At 39.3% G+C, this 5,443-nt stretch overlaps 1 long non-coding RNA gene across 1 annotated transcript in view; it reads right to left on the reverse strand.

The window, feature by feature from the left end:
- The window catches only part of LOC106297946, a 4,598-nt gene extending 3,662 nt beyond the window's left edge, over positions 1-936 (reverse strand). The window contains exons 1-2 of the long non-coding RNA XR_001261452.1: positions 640-936; positions 491-550 (exon numbers count right to left, since the gene is read on the reverse strand). This is a non-coding gene — a long non-coding RNA (uncharacterized LOC106297946). The remainder of the gene's footprint in view (positions 1-490; positions 551-639) is intronic.
- Positions 937-5,443: the final 4,507 nt, after the last annotated feature.

Genomic DNA, 5,443 nt, shown 5'->3' on the forward strand with positions numbered 1-5,443 from the left:
GAGCTCAACTCAGGAAGAGCAAACAATCACAAGTCATGAGCTAATAAGATCTATTACACAGAAACCCATACTACCCGACATGAACTAAAGACCCTACAATGCACATCCTTTTCATCTTTTCGTCCTTTTCATCAGTGAGTAGCCCCAACAAGGCTTCTACCCCATATTCTTGTGGATTGGCCACATCTCCTATGGATACCTAGCGTGGACTACTACCCCACATACTTTCCTTAGACTCTCTATATGATCCCTTATTCGTACTTATTCTTACATCTTTCACTTATCATTCACAACACGTCTCAACACCTTATCATCATATTCTTGACCACCCTAACATGCCTACGTTCTTATCACTTCAACACGTACTATCGTCTAGACAAGATCAATCACATATCACATCACACATACACACAATATCTAGAACTGATTAACAAAGGACTAAGTCCCATTGGTTACTCAACATGAGGCAAGTTCACAGCCAAGTCCTCACCTTAGCTTTTTGCAGAAGTAGATCTGGATCTAGGTTTGGGGAACAGTCACTTCTCGAGATCTGATTTGAGAATCGGATTCACACAAGAGAGAGATGGGTTTAGAATCTGTCATTTTCCAATGACTTAGAGCTAGAGATCTTAGTTTTACCTTTAGGGTTCAGATCTCAGTTGCTTGCACGAAACTGAATCAAGGAGGCGGCGGCTAGGAGCTCGGTTGCGGCGGCTAGGGCTTCGCGGGCGGCTGGCGGCTGGCTTCGCCGGAGATGGAGCGGCGGCGGCTTGAGGCGGAGGCGGCGGCGGGGTTCTGCTCAGGCAGGGCTTCGCTTGCTGTCTCTCTTGTGGCTGAACCCTAGGGAAACTTCTCCTTTTATAAGCAATGGGAGGGGTTATGTCTAGGGTTTCTTCTCCTTGGGCCTCCTGCACTTGAGTTTCCTTTTGGGCCGGGCCCGGGATGTTACAGGAATGTTTGGTCATGACTACACTATGGACTGGAATATCATGACAGCACTCATAAAATATTCAACAACCAGCAGGGTAACTCTTCATTATCATATATGTTTTCCAAGCTACGGTTCATTGTTATTGGCGTGAAAGGAACAATAGCCATCATGGAAAAACTCCTTCACCACCCGTCAGACTTGAAAAACACCTTGACATAACAATAAGGAACAGACTCAGCGCAATCTGCCATCAAAACAACAGAGGGTATAAAGATGGTCTAGCAACTTGGTTTGGCTCGAGGATGAATACTTTTTTTTAACACTTGATTATATTCATTCCAAAGATTTACAACATGAGCTTACACAAGATCATACACAAAGCAGGCAAGTTATGGAAATCTCCAGACTCCAAAGCCAGAGAAAATATAAGTTTTTCCTGGAGGCTAAACCGACGGATCATAACATATCCCCGGAAACCAAAAGATCTAAACAGCAAAACAGAGTAAACAAAATACAGATCTAAATCCAAAAGCAAGACACCCTAGAAAGCGAGTTAACTACGGTTGAGAGAGATAAGACTGATAGCATCTTTAGGCGAACATTATTTCGGTTTAAGCCACGAAACTCATTATATTGCCCCTTAATGAGAAGAAGCCACGAGCCAAAAGATGATGTGAATAAACCAAGGAAGACGAACGACCACTTTCATATTTTTACCATTCGATGACCACCACCAAGATGCTTGAATGGCCGAAGCCTCTACTCCTTCAGAAGAAGATGGATAGTCCTAGCCATGAGGACACCACATCCCAGATCAAGAAACTGGATCAGAGCGATGGACAAAAGCGAACCTTTGAAACACCAACAGATCCAAACGGCAAAGAGAGAGACCAACGAAACTGGATCATCAAAGAACATGCATGTCTCCGAGAGAGAGAAAAACGTTAGAAGCCTTGCCACCAAAACGAAATCGGGAAACCAAGATGAAGATCCGATTTTGAAAACTGTTTGTAGTGACCAAGCATCTTCATTCTCTGTTTCCGACCGACGATCGTGGGCTCTCACAGCCACGTCGTCTTCATCTTTCGTTTCGTTTCTTCGTTCTTCATCAAAGAACATGCATGTCTTCAAGAGAGCCAAAAACGTTAGAAGCCTTGCCACCAAAACGAGATCGGGAAAACAAGATGAAGATCCAATTTTGAAAACTGTTTGCAGCGACCAAGCATCTCCGTTCTCTGTTTCCGACCGATGATCGTGGGCCCTCACAACCACATCGTCGGTCGGATCTTGATTCTCTTCATCTTTCGTTTCGTTTCTTCGTTCTTCATAAAAGAAAATGCATGTCTCTGAGAGAGCCAAAAACGTTAGAAGCCTTGCCACCAAAACGAGATCGGAAAACCAAGATGAAGATCCAATTTTGAAAACTTCGTAAGCTTCGAACGAAGAAACGAAACGGAAAATGAAGAGAATCAAGATCAGACTGACGTCGTGGCTGTGAGAGCCCATGATCGTCGGTCGAAAACAGAGAACGGAGATGTTTGGTCACTAGAGAGAAAGAGGATAAGAAAATCAAGAGAGAGGATCGAGGATGATACTTAGAACCTTCTTTAATTATTTATTCATTTTCATTTCAACTTTCATTTCCTACAAAGTTAGAAATATAGCTCAAAATAAGAAAAATTTTATGTAAAATAATCTTTTATTACACATTCGTTCAAAAAAAAAAGTTGGATACGAGATAAAAGGAGGGTAAGTTAAAATTGATGTAAAATAGTATTACTCTATACTAGAGCAACTTTTGTTTCAATAGTATTACTCTATTATATAGTAAAATGAATTACTATATAATAGAGTTGTTTTATTATAGAGTAATACCAATTACCATTGTAAAAAAAGTTAGTCTATAATTGAGTTACTCTATCCATATATATTAATTGAAGATCTTTTAAATAGTTATAACCTGAATTTTGTAAAAATTAAAAATATCTCCATCCTATATGGCAGTTGTATATGCCTTCTAAATACAATTTAAAAGAATTCTAGAGCATCTTATATACACGATAGTTTAAAAATATAACGTTAGTCGCGTATATCCCTAATCATGTAAAACGTCAGCAAAAAAACTACCCCTAATCCTGTATAAACGATTGTTCACAAAAAAAACTTCTTGCAGCCTATTCTATGAAGTCACTCAAATATACGTGGCCATCTCATGAAAAAGTGTTACATTTTTATAATTGTTTGCCTACAAGTTTAGAAAGCTCACGTTTCAATGCTCCATCAATTTCTCTAAACCAAATACTCATTTTAATTTCAAAAGGATTTCACCACATGGCATAATGAGACATCTTCAAAGCATAAACCAGCTGAATTCGTATGACTTTATTCTCAGACGCCCTTATTGAAAAATATATATTATTCATATCCCCTCTCTATTCTCGATACCCTTTTGTATTTGCAAACCCTAAACTAACCTTCCATTTATTTATTATATATCTTCCACCTCATAAACATTTATATTTTGAATTAAATAAATCAACCACCATCATGGCTCACAAACAACCTTAACCAATGAAATTGGAGAAGGCCCCACGTGTCTTTACTCTCCCACTGCTCCTCGTACGTACAGCTCTTCTTCGTCATTCTCCATAGGCGATTTTGAAGCTTCTAAAACATGTATTTAAAGTCCGTTTTTGATGAATCTTTTTAAGAAATATCATTTAAATATAATGTATATCAAGGATAATGTTAAAATATAAGATTTCATGAAAAAATTGAGATTTTAAGGACGATTTTGAATACTGTGTTAATTGATTTTAGGCATATTTTATGTACTTTTCTGATTAAATGTTTTAAAAAATATCATTTAAATGTAGTGTATATGATGGGTAATGTTAAAAATGTAAGGTTTCATGAAACTATGTTTACGAGTTTTGGATGGAGATATATATTTAAGTTTGTTTTTGATGATTTTTATTTGTTTAATTTCTTTTAATCTCATTAAGATTGAGTAAATATCTGAACAAATTCGTCTTTAAAAGTTTATTAGTTAGTGGAAGGACAATTTCTGGGTATTACAAAGATAACTAGTTTTACTAAGAAAAAATGGTTTTACTGGTATTACTGATATTACTATGTTTACAAGTTCTACTAGTATTAGGGTATTACTATGTTTGTAGATTTGAAAGAACTAGTATTAGTAAGAGAAGACTGTAGGGTGTGAGAATGAAATCTTTGCCTTAATATTGATAATTTTTATGATAATTCTATTTTATTTCAGGAAAAATGCAAAATCCGCATTGCACTGTTGGGATCGAAAACGGTTACGACGAAGTTAACGTCCAAATCCCCGAAGAAGTGTTTGGATATTTACTGCAAGTAAATCATGAGCAGTGTAGAAGTTTTCAACATGTGGAGTTCAGCAATGATATATACAAAATGGATAAAAAAGTGCAACTTTCAGAAGATAATGATGAAAATGATGCCTATGCCGGTCTATCCGATAGAGAGACTACTGATAGAGATGCTATTGATAGAGAGGCTACTGATAGAGAGGCTCCTGATACAGAGGGTGGTGGTGAATACGGTACTGATGAATATGGTTCTGAGAAAGATGGTAATGATGGTGTGCTCACATTCTACGAAGACGTTGAGATGCATGAGAATTTAACCGAAAGAGATGAGCATGTGTTTGGAGATACAGAAGTAAGACCAACAGTTGAAGTCACACCAGTTGTTTATAAGACTCAGGATGATGGTATGGATTTGGTTTTAAACCAAGGGAACGATAACAATCGTCGTAGAGTCAACATGATCATCGGAGGATCGCAATTCTGCAACGATACGGTTTCGGCCATCAAGGCTTACCAGCGGAAGGCGGAGTCAAGCGCGAACAGGCCTACATGGTCTCCTACCCGAGACGATCAGAATTGCTCAATCACCTTCACAAAGGAGGAAGCCGGCATGATCGATCAGCCTCACTGCGACTCGCTCGTCATAGACCTCGTCATACGAGATCTGGATGTCGGAAGAGTACTCATTGACACGGGAAGCAAGGTCATTGTAATCTTCCGCGACACTCTCAATCGGATGAGCATCAAACTCAGAGAAGTAACTCCAACTCCGAAACCGCTCACAGGCTTTTCAGGCGAAGTATCGACAAAAGTCGTAGAGTTCGCGGTAGTTGATCATCCTGCCATCTACAATGTGATCATGGGAATCTCGTGGCTCAACGCTATGCAAGCCGTTCCATCGACGTACCACCTGGGCGTCAAATTCCCGACCCCAAACGGAATCGCAACTATCTGGGGATGTCAGAAACAGTCGCGACTGTGCTTCCTCGCAGAACACAAGTTAAGACAGATGACAACCTCTGCAACGGTAAATCACAAACGCACGAAGATCGATAAATCTTTGACCAACAACGTTTCAAGAGAAGACGATTTCACATCGTCTGCCGACGCAGACGCTTCGGGTGTCGAAACTCAACATGAGTCCGAAGCCGACACTACA

Source organism: Brassica oleracea, chromosome C1 (genome assembly GCF_000695525.1).
Source record: "Brassica oleracea var. oleracea cultivar TO1000 chromosome C1, BOL, whole genome shotgun sequence".
NCBI classification, from domain to species: Eukaryota; Viridiplantae; Streptophyta; class Magnoliopsida; order Brassicales; family Brassicaceae; genus Brassica; species Brassica oleracea.